At 47.8% G+C, this 17,470-nt stretch overlaps 1 protein-coding gene and 1 non-coding gene across 2 annotated transcripts in view; one reads left to right on the top strand and one right to left on the bottom strand.

The window, feature by feature from the left end:
* The window catches only part of VANGL2 (VANGL planar cell polarity protein 2), a 28,107-nt gene extending 21,505 nt beyond the window's left edge, over positions 1–6,602 (bottom strand). The window contains exon 1 of the mRNA XM_054453677.2: positions 6,295–6,602. The gene's annotated coding sequence lies outside the window, so the exon portion shown is untranslated. The remainder of the gene's footprint in view (positions 1–6,294) is intronic.
* A 7,633-nt stretch (positions 6,603–14,235) lies between these two features.
* LOC129022873 (U4 spliceosomal RNA) lies at positions 14,236–14,375 on the top strand. The gene has a single exon (XR_008496585.1). It is a non-coding gene; the product is annotated as a U4 spliceosomal RNA (small nuclear RNA).
* Positions 14,376–17,470: the final 3,095 nt, after the last annotated feature.

Here is a 17,470-nt window from a genome sequence, read left to right on the forward strand (position 1 = left end):
CTGAAGTAAAGCAGGTGACAAAATGCGTGTTTTTGTTCACAGTCTGTTGTTTTTTAAGTGACTGCATTCACACCTCGGGCTCAGCACCTGTTCCTATCTAAACCCTACTTACCCTAAAAAAACCAGACCCCCTGGGCCAGGTGTGGTGGCTCACGCCTATAATCCCAGCACTTAGGGAGGCCGAGGCAGGTAGATCACCTGACGTCAGGAGTTCCAGACCAGCCTGACCAACATGGTGAAACCCCGCCTCTCCAAAAAATGCAAAATTAGCCAGGCATGGTGGTGCATGCCTGTAATCCCAGCTACTCGGGAGGCTGAGGCAGGAGAATCACTTGAACCAGGGAGGCGGAGGTTGTAGTGAGCCGAGATCACACCATTGCACTCCAGCCTAGGCAACGAGTGAAACTCTGTCTCAAAAAAAAAAAAAAAAACAACCAGAACCCCCTCCCTAGACCACAAACAAACACACCCTCTCTCTCTGACCAGGCTGAGGGAGCCAAGAACACTCTGGTGAAAACAGGAGTCTGAAGGACATTGTTAGGGGCTGTGAGAAAACCCTATAGACAATAAGGACCAGGCTCCTCCCATTCACAAACAAGACCCCACGGGCATGGTGGCCAGAGCCTACAGTCACTCCCTTCCCCCAACCCCCATCCAAAATCATGGCCCAGCAAGGAGAAAGAGACCCACCCCAGGAGAGGTTTCTGCCCACATGCTGGTCCCGCCCCAGGCTTATGACACCAAGGTGCTCCTCCTGGAGATGAGATCGTTCTCTGACTCCCACCCTCAAGGGTAGGCTTCTCTACTCCTCAGGCTGACACTGGACTCATGTTTGCTTTTCAGAAAACAGGGGAATTACTCAAGTGCAGGATTAAAGGCAATAATGAGCAATCAGACCGAACTGGAATGACAGTAGGGGAAGGTGAAGAGACTTTGGGAAAAGGAAGAGCACTGAAGTCAGACCTGGCACAGCCTTTTACGAGCTATGTAATCTCAGGTGAGTCGCTCCCCTTTTCCAAACCTGAGTTTCCTTATCTATAAAATGGGAATAATAGTGCCTACTTCAGAACGTTAAGAGTTTTCAGCAAAATAATGTATGCAGAATATTATAGATTCTGGCACACAATAGATGCTTATAAAAATGTTAGTTCCCACCTTTTCTTCTTCAGTTGGTCCACAGCCAATCCTCTCCACTTCCTGCTCCCATAACCTCACTGTAAGGAGAAACACCCCAAAATAAGATGGAACCACCCCTAGGTGCAGGGTTGGCCCTGTTCTAAATTAGACCACATCCAGGTACTGCCTGAGAGAGCAACCAAAATGCCTCTTCCTCCTCTCTGCTTCTTTCTTCAGAGGCCCTTGGATCCCCCACCTTTCCTCCTCTCCTTCCTCCTTCCTCACTTACAGTAAAGCAGACCTGGGTTCCAATCACCTCCCACTCTCCTCTAGGCTCTAAGCCCAGCTGTGTGTGGAGTGGCAGGGGAAGGAGGCCCCGAGCCTGCCACCCTACCCAGCACCCAGCTTCGTCCCACTCTCCCCTCTCCCTGCCCCACCCTGATTACCAGGATATCCTCAGGTCTGCTGATTCCAAGCCTGCTTCTCTCAAACCAGTTCCCAGCTGTTATGTCTGTAATTACCAATCTTGCCAGGAGCATCCGACAAAGCACAGCAAAACCTCATTTCCAAAGGGCCCCACCATGAAGGGCCTCTGCCTCCTACTCTGTACCAACCAGGGTAGAGACAAGGAATGCAAAAATTCTCCCTGGCCCACCACAGTTCTATCCAGACCACAACAGAGAAGGTAAGAGAGGGCTGCCCAAGCCACATCACCACGAGACAGGATAAAGAAGGGGAGGGCCGCCGTAGGGTAGAATGTGAGTAGGACTTAGTCCCAGGACTTTCCTTCACCTCTGCTGCCAAAATCTCATCATGCACAGGGTTACCCACCTGTGGAAGGGAAAAGGGAAAATTTCAGGTCAATTCAGAGAGAGGGGAAGCTGATGCCAAGTGAACAGGGAGATGGCTCCCCACAAGGATGAGGGTTGATGCATACAGGAGTGAGCTGCCCAGGAAAGAGGAGGAAAGAGCACGTTTTAAAAGTCCCATCCCCAGCCCAGACCCTGAGAAGAGGCAATAATACCCTAGCCTCTCTTCTCCCCTGATACCTCCAACTCTACCAACCCCATAGGACAAGCAGGAAAGGGATGATTAACTTTGTTTTATAGACAGAGAAACTGAGGCCAAATCCCCACTTCATACTTCAAGGTACAGGACTACCAAACACCCTGTGTGCCTTCTTGCTCACGCTCAGCCTCCACCAGCAGTGCCCTCCTAAGACCCTTCCTGTTGGCCTAACTCATCCTTTAACCAGGTAAAGTCTATCCACACAAGGGAATAATATTCAGCTATAAAATGGAATGCAGTACTAATACATGCTACATGCTACGATGTGGATTAACCTGGAAAACATTATGTTAAGCGAAGGAAACCAGATTCAAAATGTCACGCATTCTATCATTTCATTTGTATGAAATATCCAGAATAGGTACATCCATAGAGACAGGATGCAAATTGGTGGTTGCAGGGGCTGGGGTAAGGGGAAATGGGGACAACTGCGTAATGGGTATGGGTTTTGTTTCGGGATGGTGCAAATGTTTGGGGACTAGACAGAGGTGGTTGTTGCACAGCACTGTGAATGTACTAAATGCCACTGTTCACTTTAAAATGGTTTATTTCCTATTATGTGAATTTCACCTTAATTTTTTTAAAATCCAGCTAACAGGGCATCTCCTCCAGGAACCTTCCCTGGCACCTCACCCCAGGGCCAAGCACTCTTCCTCTATGCTCCAGTGGCCTCCTGAACACACCTCCACACAGCACTCACTGGGCTGCAGTGAATCAACATGTTTTCGCTTGTCTCCCCTGGGAAAACGTCTTATTTGCCCCTCCATCCCCTGTACTTCACACAGCGCCTGGCAGATAGAAGAGAGTGCCCAATGTGGTCGGCCAGAGGAAGATCAGAACCAAAGCCTAGTTCTCCTGTCCCGACTCCGACCTCTCTCCCTTAACGATGATTATCCCTCAGAATCCGAACCATCCAGCTAACATTTACTATGTGCCAGGAACTGTGCAACGTGCTTTCTCTATTATTTCATTTAATCCTCATAACCCCAAGAAGTAGGGCCTATTATTAATTCCATTTTACAGGTGAGGCTTCAAAAAGTTACCAGTTTTGTCTGATGTCACAGAATTAGAAAGTGGCAAAGCCAGAATTTAAAAGCAAACCAGGGAAGAGAGCCACTTGGTGGGGGACCAGGGATTCCTTGTGGAAGGGCTCAGTCTAGGCTTGGAGGATGTGCCTTAAGACACCTAAGAGGTTGGGGAATGGAGTTTACTACTTGCCCAGATCACACCACTGTTAAGTACTAATTCCAACCAACTCTGACTCCTTTCTCTGGCCTCACAAATGTGATGAACACTCGAGGGAAGAAGACTGGAGTCCCTAAAACTCAGAGGGGATCAGATCTCTTCCTTTTCCCTGCCAAAGCTTCTGTTAGCCAAGTTCCCTCCCCATTAACTGGAAGGACCTGGAAACCAGATGAGCAGATAAAAAACTGTCCTGCTCTAGGGCCACGGAAGGGGGGATATTTCCTCAGATCTAAAAGGATCAGGAGGAGAGGCAAACACACCAGAGAGGCCTGCCCTGGAAGAATTAGAGGAAAAAGAAGTCAGGAGCAAGACAATGGGTGAGGAGGAGCCAACGTGGCCACTGACTCCCAATCTGGAAGTACTTTCAGAAATAGCATTTCCTATTATCTGACCACATTTCCTCCTCTTTGGAAGACAGCACCCACCAGCATAATATAACATGCATGTGATCAGTGTATACAGAGCAAATAAGGTACCCCAGAGGGCCAGGGCACACCATCTTAGATGCAAGTGCCTTGCTAGCCCTGGGAGCCCTAACTATTAGACAGGTGTTGGGTTTGGGGGAATGATCCATTAAAAAAAAAAAGGTCTTTTCCTACTCTGCCCCATTCCTCGTTCCTCATTCCTCATTCAAACATTTTCTAATCCCTACTACTCTTATCTCCAGGCCTTAGGGAGGGTAGGGAGCCCTGAAGACTAAAGAGGGAACCTTCCAATTGCACATGCCCATTAGAGACTCTAACATTCCAATTGCAATTGCCCAGAGGCCATAATGGGTATGTGCAATCTCACCTTAGCTCTTAAAACTGGGTGTCTCAACCCAGCCACTGGCAGCAAAAAGAAAACTGCAAGAGTGTGCAATGAGGGAAGGCTAGTATCCTAAAGAAAGAGGTGAGCAACCCCTTCCCTACACCCCAGAAGAGAAAGGATGAGAGAGGACAGGGAGAGAAGGGAGATGTGGCTTCTTGGTGGAAAGAGACATTCACTTCCTGGATAGTCACTGACTTCCCACCACACTATCATGATGATGAGTATAGCAGTATAGCCTGCAATGGGTACCTGGCCCTTTCCCGACACACAGACACTCAGCCCTGGCCCCACACCCACAACTCCATCTCAATCATGCTTCACACCAGGGAAAACGGAAACTATGTGATAAACCACACAGACTCACTTGCAAAAGCTCCTGAAGAAACACCCTATGCCACCTTCTCAACCCCATGGGCAGGGAACCCAAGCTGTTCCCCACCAGGTCTCATCCTTCCAGACATGCTTCCTCCTCTTGTTTCCATCCCACACCAAAATCTCAAGACTCCTCAGGAACTTTAGGATCTTAGAGTCAGGGCAGAGTTAGAAGGCTCTGAAGCAGCAAACTCTAAGACGGCTTTCCAAGAGAACTGTGGCCTGAAGCTTTTAACTAAGGCTGGGAATCCAAGCATGTAGCCTCTCCAAGCGCTGGAACCCAGCCTATGATGATGGGGGAGGAAGTTCCTCTTATTCTTCTCCCTGACCCTGCCAATCTTCCAAATTCCCCTAGGACTACAACCAGACCCCTTGTTCCCTATTCCCCACAACACACGCCCTCTTCCAGAAAAACCCATCCCCCAAAAATAGGCACTTCATAAGACAACTCATTCCCTCCCACCCATAGGTCTCAGATACTTAAGGCACTACCCCTAAACCCAGGCGAGGCCATCCACGAAGTCTCAAAATCCTGCAGACAGTCTTCCTTTAGGGATTTTTGCCAGGAAAATCTGCCTGCAGAGAAAAGAGGTACCCCCGACACACACTTAGAAACATACATACCAGCTAAGGCAGGCACACACACTGATACCCATCAACACAGGTTACACACAAGAGAACACAGATTCACACCCCTTCCCAGTACACAGGTGCACACACACCTATCCACACACACTCCATTCTGCTCTTACACACCCACCTTCCTCGGTACCTACACACCTCTTTCCCATGAACCCCTCTCCCAGTACACACACATAGCCATACACGCCTTCCCCTAAGTATACATATAAACACATATCCAAACACACAACAGATGCATGGTCAGCCGCTCCCTGGGTGCACACACTCAAGCACAGAAAAACACCTACACATCCAAACCAGGGGCCCACCTGCAGGAACATGCAGCACGTCAAGGCGTGCACACACACCAAAACAAAGAATCATGCACACGGATCCTCCACCAACCCTTCAAAACTCACTAACGCAGAGCCCACAGTCCCCTAAATGGGTAAATATGAGTGGGGAGAGGGATGCCAGCGCCTGTCCCCTCGGCCCCTATACACAGTCTACCGCCTCCAGCCCCATCCTCGGTCTGTGCATACACCCTATCTACTCTGCCCAGACCGCCCCCCTGACTCCACTCTACACCCTTAACGCATACCTGTCTCCGTCCCTCCCCACGCTCCTGAGGGGTGTATGCACCCCAAAACACCCTTGGCTTCCAATACCTCCAGACTCCGATCCTTCCACGCCTCTACCCCCACCTCCAACACAAGCTCCCAGTCTCGGGCTTCAACCGGCTCCCCTGGGATCACTAAGGCCCCCGCCCGGGCCCAGGAAAGTCCCCGGCTCTCCAGGCCTGGGCTCCGCCCCCTCCCCACGAGCCCCTTCCCCTCCCCAAAGTTGGGGGGGTACTCCGCTGTGCAGGGGGGAAGCGGACCGGAAGGGGGTTGCCCGGAGTCCAGCCCCCCTTCCCCCATAAGCCACCCCGTTCGCTCTGGGGTCGGGCACCCCCTGGCCCCTTGCATGATTTTTCTCCTTTTCCATTTCTTTTTTTCTTTCTCTTTCTTTCTTTTTTTTTTTTTTCAAACTTTGCCCGCGCCCCCGCGGCCCGGCACTCACCCGCCGCTGCGAACTGCCGGGTGGGCTCCGCGGGCGCCCCGTTCGGCCCGTCGCCTTTGTATCCGCAGCGCTCCGGGTCGCTCCGAACTCGGCGCTCCCGGACAGGCAGCGCGCGCGATGGGGGATGTTGAGGGGGGCGTTCTTGGGTCTGGTCACCCCCTGCTCCGTCCCAGACCGCTGCCTCTTCCCCCTCAAGGCCCCGGGGGCTGGGGGCCAGGGGGGAATAGGGGGCGCTCAGGCTCCCATGGCGGGACCAAGGATCAAGGAATCAAGAATCAGGAATCAGATCGGGAGCCGGCGGCGGAGGGGGGAGGGGGCGGAGGGGGAGGGGATGAGGGTGGGGGGTGCAGGGGGCGGGGGAGCGCGAGCTCCCGGGTGCCGCCTCCCGGCTGTTCCCACAGCCGCCGCCCCTCCTACCGCCGCGTCCATTGTCTGCGGCCCCGCTCTTCCCGGAGTCGCCGCTCCCCCAGCCCTGCGCCTTCAGATGCCCGGCGGCCCTCCCCGATCCTGGGAATCCGCGGTGGGGCTGACACTCGGGTCCCGAACGGTGGGCAAGGCAATGCCTCGATTCTTGGCCTTGGCCCAGCCCGCAGTCCCTCCTGGGGCTGTCTTCCTCGACCCCTCCTGTCGGAGAAGGAGCCCCCAGATTCCCGGGGGCTGGCCATATTCTCTTTAGGGCCACGGACCCGGCTACACAACATCCAATGGAATCTGGGACGTGGGAAGATTGATTTTTTTCCCCCAGGGGTCCGAGAAGGGAGGGTCATCCCTGATTTTAATTAATGGCGAGAGACGCACGCCTCTTCCCATGCATACGGGGATTTCCCTGACACCATCACCACCATATCCCCTCCTTCCAAAAATAATTTAATTACTTGGAGTTCTAGCTGCGAGCAGCGACCGCCCCAGTCAGTCTGGGACGCTCCCTCATTAACACGTTTTTCCTCCCCTCTGGTTGGAGTGTTGGGATTAATTACAAAGGGAACCCTGCCCTGGGGAAGAAGGGGAGGAGGAGAAGACGCGGGCGCCTGGGAGTTTGAATGGCAGAGGAGAGGGGGCCTTCTCCCAGGAAACCTCCAAGAGGAAAAATGCCTTGGCCAGTTGGGTCCCCAACCCCAAGCAGGCAGATTGTCCATCCCAGGAGTTTCAGATACTTTAGAGTTGAAGGTGCCACACAGGGATTGTAGGGTCTCACAAAATATCCTACACGTTTGGGGCATTTGTGCCTCCCAGTATGCCAAGAAACCAGTTAGGGTTCTTTTATATGTGACCCTAGAAGAGTGACCCCACACCGTAAAAGCCTGGGCTGTGGGAAGTCCATGTTCCCTCTGGAGTAAGTGAAAGCAGTATTCAATTATCATTAGTGTTATTGCCGTGCAACCCGCCACTTAGAGTAGTATCATTTCAAAAGCATCTTCACATAAGCAGGCCAAGGCCTTTTCAATATCTCAGCCTCCTTCAGTTTCCAGTCCTGGCACCTGCTCGAACAACCCTGTGATTAAGGAATCCCAGAGAAGGAGACTCCCAGCCTCTGTTCCGCACTTGTTGGGAATTTTTGCTCCTCCCTGATGAAAACTATTTCCTGAGACCTAATCTCACCCCTTTTGATGGTTCAATCTAACCTGTCCAAAGACGAGGACAGAACCAACTATGCTGCATTGTTCAAAGATGCAGAACAATAAAACACACTTCCTTTCTCCTTTGCCCAAACTCTGCCTTTCCTCATCCCTGCCTCCAGTAGTATGGGTAAGCAGGTGACTCAGCACCAAGACTACATGAAATATGCAGAATCATCATTTCAGGTACCCAAGTCCCTGCATGCGTCCAGGCACTCATTCACCTTGTGCCTGTCGTGTGCAGGCACTGGGCTGCACTGGGGCTCCTGGCAGTGACCACGACCAGGTGTATGAGGGAGTGGCAGGAGAGCTGGGGAAGGGTTAAGGGAAGTAGGGAGGACATGGGTGTCCCCAGCCCTGCCCCAAAGCACACCCCAGTGCTAGGCGGCTAGTGTGTAATTTGACACAGAGTCGGGGCTGCCATGGCACTGTCTGACTCTCAGGCAGATTTAGGGTGAATTACCTTCACATGCTGCTAGCCTGTTTCACAGACCTCAAAAAGGCCCAAAGAACTGGAAAAAGGCCTTCTGATGCCAGAATTACAGATAATTCCATAGTCTGGCCCCACTGAAAGCTTGAAACCTAAGTCAGGATGTTAACAGACAAGGCTTCCCGATTAACAGGTATCAGGCATCAGGCTAGAATAAGCTTGGTCTCTCCTTTCTCTGACGGTGAGGTTGGGGGCTTTCAGTTACATCTCTGCAATGAAAACACTGGATTACAGAGTACAACAAAAAATTTTATTGGTGCGCTCTGTCCCATTCAGCAATTCTCTGTACTACCTTCTACCTTCACCCCAGGATAGAATCCCGTCTGGATTTCACACGTCCCCAAGTCACTGAGTAAGCAAACAGAGACCCAACTAGAAGGCCCATGTGCCCTATGGTCTAAGGGACCTAGCTTAATTCTTTAGAAGGAAGGAGAGCACTGAAATGACATTCAACTGAGATTTTCCCAAAGGGGCCAACCTATAATAACAGAGGGAGGCCAGGAGCCTGAGGGACAACAGAATGGAACAGATTGGATTTTGTACAGCTCCTGTCCTTGAGGACATAGTCGAGTTTCTTAATTTCTTCAAGCCTCAATTTCTGCTTATATAAAAAGGGTCTAACGAGGTAACAGAAGGAACACCCTCCATATACCCATAGTGCCACAGTCAATTCCCAATCGAACTTCCCTTCTCTGTTCTGTGCCTAGGATACTTCTCTTAGGAGAGAACACTTCTCTAGGACACTTCTTTCAGTACTCTTCCTTGGGGAAGGAGGCCCCTAGCTAAAAGCCAGGGCCCTCCATTAAAGCCCTTTCAACGCCTCACCAGCTCACTAGGTGGAGGTGGGGCTGGTGGGGTCAGATCAGAGGCTTCCCAGGAGCCCTGGGAGTTGGACCCTCCTGGGGAAGATTCAAGGAGCTCAAGAAGTGACAGTAGACTCTCTCTGAGGGAAGGTCCAGACTATAGGGAAGCACCTACCTACTTCCTGTGTGGATGAAGCTGTCCCTGGAGGTCAGGCCCAGACCGCAGTAGCAAAAGTTAGGTTTTCTGCTCTGATGAAAAGTAGGGCCTTTTTATAATGCTGCTCAGAGAAAGGGAATCCTTGGTACCTTACTCATAGAAGCTTCACACGCTAGCAGAATGGCCATCAAAGTGTTTCCATGTGAGCAATTAGCAATTTTAGCCACCTCCCAGGTACAGATGACTGCAGTAATGTACCCACATGCAGGGCCACAATCACCATCTACTTCCAGCCCTGCTGATGAGCCTGGGGACAAGTTGATCTCCCGGAATAGTTAGAGATCTTTCCCCAGCACCCACCTTCCCAGAAAGGCTACTCTCGATGCTCACAAAAGGATTTCCAGACCCAGTCTATATTGGGAAATACCGGGGTTCTGGGGGTGAGGGGTTTCCCCTCTCACTTTTAGTAAAAAAAAAAAAAAAAAAAAAAAAAAAGAATAAAAATAGCTCACACACAAAAAAACTTAACTGGTCAAGAACTGTATTATGTCATAGGCTTGTGGTGAGGTGTCTCTCATGTGAGATCCTGATCTCTAAGAAGAAGAACCACGCCTCATTCATTTCTACATCTCTGGCACATAAAATTCAATAAGTTAGCATTAGCTGCCTTCCCTTCTAGCTTCCTTCTCTTTCTCCCTTCCTCATCTATGAAACCTTGACCACTCTCTATTCATCCAACCTTTATTAAGTGTGAGTTTCCTCAAATCCAATCCCATTATCATTAATCAAAAATGTTACCTGCAATTAAACCAGTGGTTGTGAACTTTGACGGCAGATTTTAATCACCTGGGAAGCTTTGAAAACACATCAATGCCCAGGACCATCCCAGACTAATTAAACCAGAAACTTCTGAGGTATGACCCAGCTATTGGCATTTTTTTTTAAGATACCTCATTGATTCTAATGTGAGAGCCACTGAATTAAACTCTTTCTGATTTCCTTCCTCCTTCTTGGGAAGAATAAACACTCTCCACCTCCCTTGCCTGGGACTAGGCCCTGCAGGTGTGCGTTATATCCTGTCCTTTCCCACCTTCGTCTATTATTCCCAATCTCTCCTGTAACTAACTTCGGCCTCTTCACTGATCTTTGCCCAGCAGACATAATAAAATGAAATACCTTCCTCCACTCAGCAGCCTCCTCTTGCTTTAGCCTTCGCTTTTATTTCTTTCTCATCCAACCTTCTTAAAACAGTAGATTCTTAGGCCGGGCCTGGTGGCTCACGCCTGTAATCCCAGCACTTTGGGAGGCTGAGGTGGGTGGATCACCTGAGGTCGAGAATTCAAGACCAGCCTGACCAACATGGAGAAACCCCTCTCTACTAAAAATACAAAATTAGCCGGTCGTGGTGGCAGGTGCTTGTAATCCCAGCTATTCAGGAGGCTGAGGCAGGAGAATCGCTTGAACCCAGGAGGAGGAGGTTGCGGTGAGCCAAGTTCGTGCCATTGCACTCCAGCCTGGGCAACAAGAGTGAAACTCCGTCTCAAAAAAAAAAAAAAAAAAAGAAGAATAGATTCTTTACTATCTCTCTTCCTCACTTCACTCCTCAGCTCCTTGCACCCCAGCCATCCTTCCATTGTGTTTTCTACTCCTGACTTCAAATATTGTTATTTCCCAGAATTCAGCCTTTGGCCCCCTTACTCCCCTTACTCCACATGCTTTTCCAAAGCAATGTCATTCACTCCTGTGGCTTCAGTCAGTGCTCACTTATGAGTGCTGCTAAATCCAGGTCTAACTTGTGAGCATAAGACTCAAATTTTCAACTTCCTACCATACATTTTAACTTGGATATTCCTTGGGTATCTTAAATGTAATAGGTTTAAAAGGAACAGCATTATCTTCCTTCCACCTCTATCCCCTTGGCTTATTCAGACCCTTATCATTTCCAAACATGTCTCATTCCCTTCCAATCCATCTTCCTCCTGTTGCCAATGTGATTTTTATGAAAGGGAAATCAGCCTGTCACTCTCTTACCTAAAACAATCCATGGCTTCCCACTGTCTACAAGATAAAGTCAAAACTTTTTGGCACCATACATAAGAAACTTCAGGCCCCAACTCATTGCCCTTCTCCAGGCTTATCTCCTAGTGCTCCCTGTGCATTTAAAGCCCAAACTTTCAACACACATACATCCAAACTATACCCATCTACTCATTGTTCTGCCAATTTGAGGCTCTATTACTTCTCTGCCTTCTCACAAAGTTTCCTTTGCCTAAAATGCCTTCCTCCTTCTTTCTGCCTGGAAAGTTTTGTTCGTCCTTCAAGACTCAACTGTGGCCTCCTCTGCAACTCTTTACCAACTTTCCCAAGCAAAGCTAGATGACCCCACACCCAGAGAACCTGCTTTGTGCTCTCAAAGCTCTGCATACCTTTGTTTTAGCATTTATGACATTGTATGGTAATTTCTTAATAATAATTGTACGGTAATTTCTCAATAATAGCATTTTAAGGTTGGAAGAGACTTTCTGAATTTTACAGATGAGGAAACAGGTACAAAGTAAGTGCCTCATTGCCCAAAATCATACGGCTAATTAGTGGCAGCACCAGAACTAAAACCCAGGTCTCCTGACTTACTGTTCAGTAGTCTGTCAACTGCACCACATTAACTGAGCATGGTTTCATCTGAAATAAAGATACAGGGTAGTGACTCCTAGCCTTTTGTGGACTTTTGAGACTTTGATGAAAGCTACAAGCGCTCCCCAGAACAATGTACACATGTACACACACAGAATTCACATCCATTCTCAGGGCATACAGGAGGGTATGTGTGGCATTGGTTTAAAGAGAGAAAAATCTAGAAGTAGCAAAACCAGTAAGAAGTCTAATTAAATAGTTTGGGGGCAGAGTGGGGGAGGGGAGTTGAGCCTGGCTCCAAGGCTGTGGGGATAGATAAGGATAGAAAAGAAAGCTCGTTGCCGGGCACCGTGGCTCAGGCCTGTAATCCCAATACTTTGGGAGGCTGAGGTGGGTGATCACGAGGTCAGGTGTTCAAGACCACCTGGCCAACATGGTGAAACTCCGTCTCTACTAAAAATACAAAATTAGCTGGGCATGGTGGTACATGCCTGTAATCCTAGCTACTTGGGAGGCTGAGGCAGGAGAATTGCTTGAACCTGGGAGGCAGAGGTTGCAGTGAGCCGAGATCACGCTATTGCACTCCAGCCTGGGCAACAAGAATGAAACTCCATCTCAAAAAAAAAAAAAAAGCTGAAATTTGGAAGAGATGACCTGCAGGTGGGATGAATAGGGTTGAGGAACAAAGAGGCATTTAAAATGACTCATAGGCTTCTGGTATGTGTATTAAAGAAACTGGTGATGCCATACATAAAATTAGGGGCTATTGAGAGAGCAGGTTTAAAGGGTAGATCATATGTGGGATTTGACAGGTATCTCAGGTATCTGTGGACTATCAGGGTAGGGACATCCGTAGGAAGCTGTTAATAACGTAAGTACTTTCCACATCTCTCCTGCCACTCTTTCTCAGGCCATCTGAACAATCTATTATTCCCTAGCCCAAACACATGCTTTACTTCCTCCAATCCCATTGTTCATCTTATTGCCTCTATATGGAGCACCCTCCTTACACCATCACTTATATGCAAAATATTTCAAGGTTCAATTTGAATATTTTCTTGGGTAAGTCATTCCTGACATCATCAGTTTGACTTAATATCTCTCTGCTGTAAAGTCCCAAATCTTTCTCTGAATCTCTCCCACCATATTCACTATTTTGTCTTTTTTTTTTTTTGAGACAGGGTCTTGCTGTGTTGCCCAGGCTGGAGAGCAGTGGCATCATCTTGGCTCACTGCAGCCTCAACCTCCCCAGGCTCAGCTGATCATCCCACCTCAGTCTGCCGAGTAGTTGGGACCTGCCACCATGCCCAGCCAACTTTTGTATTTTTTGGAGAGACAGGGTTTCGCCATGTTGCCCAGGCTGGCCTCCAACTCCTGACCTCAACTGATCCACCTGCCTTGGCCTCCCCAAGTATTAGTATTACAGGTATGAACCACCATGCTCGGCCATATTCACTATTTTGAATTTCAGTTATTTATGTTCCTGAGAAAAAGAGGCAAGAAGAAACAAAGGATAGATGGTACAGATAGATAACAAATAAGACAAAAAGTTAAACCAGGCTGTATCAATAATCACATTAAATATAAATGGTCTAAATACTCCAATTAAAGGCCAGGTGCAGTGGCTCATGCCTGTAATCCCAGCACTCTGGGAGGCCAAGGAGGGCAGATCAGTTGAGGTCAGGAGTTCGAGATCAGCCTGGCCAACATGGTGAAACCCTGTCTCTACTAAAAATACAAAAATTAGTCAGGCGTGGTGGGGTGCACCTGTAATCCCAGCTACTTGGGATGCTGAGGCAGGAGACTCACTTGAACCCAGGAGGCGGAGGTTGCAGTAAGCCAAGATCGTACCACTGCACTCCAGCCTGGGTGACAGAGTGAGACTCAGTCTCAAAATACATACATACATACATACATACATACATACTCCAATTAAAAAGCATAATTTGTCAGATTAGATTATAAAAGCAATATCTAACTGTATACGGCCTAAAAGAAATCCTTTTAAATATAGACAGAAATAGGTTAAAGCTAAAGGGGTAGAAAAAATGTACCATGCTAATGCTAATCAAAATAAAGTTGGAATGGCTATACTAATACTAATAATGTAGATTTCAGAGCAAAGAATATTGCCCGGGATAAAAAAGGATCATTTCATAATGATAAAGAAGTCAATTCATCAAAAAGACGTAATAACTCTAAACACTTATGTACCCAATAACAGAGATTCAAAGTACGGGAAGCAGCTTTGCACAATGGCAAGTATCATAGCCAATGAGGTTTATCTGAGGCATGACTATTGCTAATTGAAAACTTCTCCATACCCCACTGCGATGACTTGCAGCATAGTCAGCACTGACAATTTTTGACAGTCTATACGAAGACTGAATTTGAAAAAAAAAAAAAAAGCTGGGCTAGTCATAGTGGCTCACACCTATAATCCCAGCACTTTTGGGAGGCCAAGGTAGGTGGATCACTTGAGCTCAGCAGTGCAAGACCAGCCTGGGCAACATGGTGAAACCCTGTATCTACTAAAAATACAAAAATTAGACAGGCGTAGTGGTGTGTACCTGCAGTCCCAGCTACTCAGGAGGTGGAGGCTGAGGCATGAGAATCGCTTGAACCCAGGAGGCAGAGGTTGTGGTGAGCTGAGATCTTGCCACTGCACTCCAGCCTGGGCAACAGAGTGAGACTCAGTTTCAGAAAAAAATAAAAATACAAATACAAAAAATTAGCTGGGCATGGTGGCTCACACCTGTAGTCCCAGCTACCTGGGAGGCTGAGATGGGAGGATCACCTGAGCCTGGGGAGGTGAAAGCTGCAGTAAGCCATGATTGTGCCACTGCACTGCAGCCTGGGTGACAGAGTAAGACTCTCTCTTTATCTCTCTCTCTCTCTCTCTGTATGTATATATGTTTGTGTGTATATGTGTGTGTGTGTGTGTGTGTGTGTATATATATATATATATATATAAAACATGAAGCAAAAACCAATAGAACTACAAGGATAAATTGACAAATCCACAATGATAATCAGTAATATCAATACCCATACCTTAATAATTGATAGAACAAATAGAAAATCAGTAAAGATATAAAAGATTTGACTGACAGTATCAACTAATTTGACTAATTGATTATAGAATATTCCATCCAACAGCAGAATTTTTTTAAAGAACATTGCACATGGAATATTTACCAAGATAGCCATAAAATAAGTAGTAATCAATTTTAAAAGAATCAGATTATATAAAATATATTTCCTGGTTACAATGGTATTAAAGTAAATATCAATAATAGAAAGATATCTAGAAAATCTCCAAATAAAATACCAGAAACTGGAAAGGGTGGAGGGGAAGGAAAGGATGAAGACAGGTTGATTATGTATACAAACATATAGTTAGATAGGAGAAATAAGTTCTAATGTTTGATAGCAGACTTGGGTGACTATACTTAGCAACAATATTATGTATATTTCAAAGTAACTAGAGGAGAGGACTTGAAATGATACCAGAACTTAAAAATGATAAACACTCATTACCAAGGTGATGGGTGATAGAAATCTGACATCAAGGTGTTGGCAGGGCCGTGCTTTCTCTGAAGGATCTAGGAGAGAGTCCTTCCCTGCTTCTTCCAGCTCCTGGTGTTTTCTAACAGTCCAGGGCATTCCTTGGTTTGTAAATTAATCACTCCGTTCTCTGCCTCCATTGTCATTTGGCTGGATTCTCTATCTGGATCTCTGCATCATCTTCCCTCCCTGTGTGTCTATGTCCAAATTTCCCTCTTCTTAAAGGGCACCAACCATATTGGATTAAGGGCCCATCTTACTCCATTACCTCATCTTAATGAATTGCATCTGCAAAGACCTCTATTTCCAAACAAAGTCACAGTCACAGGTACCAGGGGTTAGGACTTCAATATATCTCTTGGAAGGAAGGGTCAATTCAACCCATAACACTAGCAATGAACACTCAAAAGATTAAATTTAAAACACCATTTACAGTGACACCAAAAAATGTAAAATACTGAGAGATAAATCCAGCCAAAGATGTGCAAGTCCTATGCACTGAAAACTGTAAAATATTGCTCAAAAAAATTAAAGAAGGTTGGAGTCCGTTCCAAGATGGCCAAATAGGAAGAGCTCCGGTCTGCAGCTCCCAGCGTGATTGATGAAGAAGATGGCTGATTTCTGCATTTCCAACTGAGGTACCTGGTTCATCTCACTGGGACTGGTTGTACAGTGGGTACCACCCACGGAGGGCAAGCCAAAGCAGGGCGGGGCGTCGCCTCACCTGGGAGTGCAAGGGGTTTGGGGATTTCCCTTTCCTAGCCAAGGGAAGCTGTGACAGACTGTACCTGGAAAAACGGGACACTCCTGCCCAAATACTGCACTTTTCCCAAGGTCTTAGCAACCCGCAGACCAGGAGTTTCTCCGCTGCGCCCGGCTCAGTGGGTCCCATGCCCACAGAACCTTGCTCACTGCTAGTGCAGCAGTCTGAGATTGACCTGCAAGGCAGCAGCCTGGCGGAGGGAGGGGTGTCTGCCATTGCTGAGGCTTCAGTAGGTAAACAAAGTAGCCTGGAAGCTTGAACTGGGCAGAGCCCAACACAGCTCAGCAAGGCCTACTGCTCTACAGACCTCACCTCTGTAGGCAGGGCGCACCTGAACAAAAGGCAGCAGAAACTTCTGCAGACTTAGATGTCCCTGTCTGACAGCTCTGAAGAGAGTAGTGGTTCTCCCAGCACAGCATTTGAGCTCCAAGAACAGACAGACTGCCTCCTCAAGTGGGTCCCTGACCCCTGTGTAGCCTAACTGGGAGACACCTCCCAGCTGGGGCCGACAGACACCTTATACAGGCAGGTGACCCTCTGGGACGAAGCTTCCAGAGGAAGGATCAGGCAGCATTATTTGCTGTTCTGCAATATTTGCTGTTCTGCAGCCCCTGCTGGTGATACCTAGGCAAACAGGTTCTAGAGTGGACCTCCAGCAAACTCCAACAGACCTGCAGCTGAGGGACCTGAATGTTAGAAGGAAAACTAACAGAAAGGAATGGCATCAACATCAACAAAAAGAACATCCACACCAAAACCCCATTTGTCGGTCACCAACATCAAAGACCAAAGGTAGATAAAACAACAAAGATGGGGAGAAATCAGAGCAGAAAAGCTGAAAATTCTAAAAACTAGAGCACCTCTTCTCCTCCAAAGGATCACAGCTCCTCACCAGCAATGGAACAAAGCTGGATGGAAAATGACTTTGATGAGTTGACAGAAGTAGGCTTCAGAAGGTCAGTAATAACAAACTTCTCCAAGCTAAGGGAGCATGTTCTAACCCACTGCAAGGAAGCTAAAAACCTTGAAAAAAGGTTAGGCAAATGGCTAACTAGATTAAACAGTGTAGAGAAGACCTTAAATGACCTGATGGAGCTGAAAACAATGGCGCGAGAACTTTGCGACGCATGCACAAGCTTCAGTAGCGAA

Source organism: Pongo pygmaeus, chromosome 1 (genome assembly GCF_028885625.2).
Source record: "Pongo pygmaeus isolate AG05252 chromosome 1, NHGRI_mPonPyg2-v2.0_pri, whole genome shotgun sequence".
Classification (NCBI taxonomy): Eukaryota; Metazoa; Chordata; class Mammalia; order Primates; family Hominidae; genus Pongo; species Pongo pygmaeus.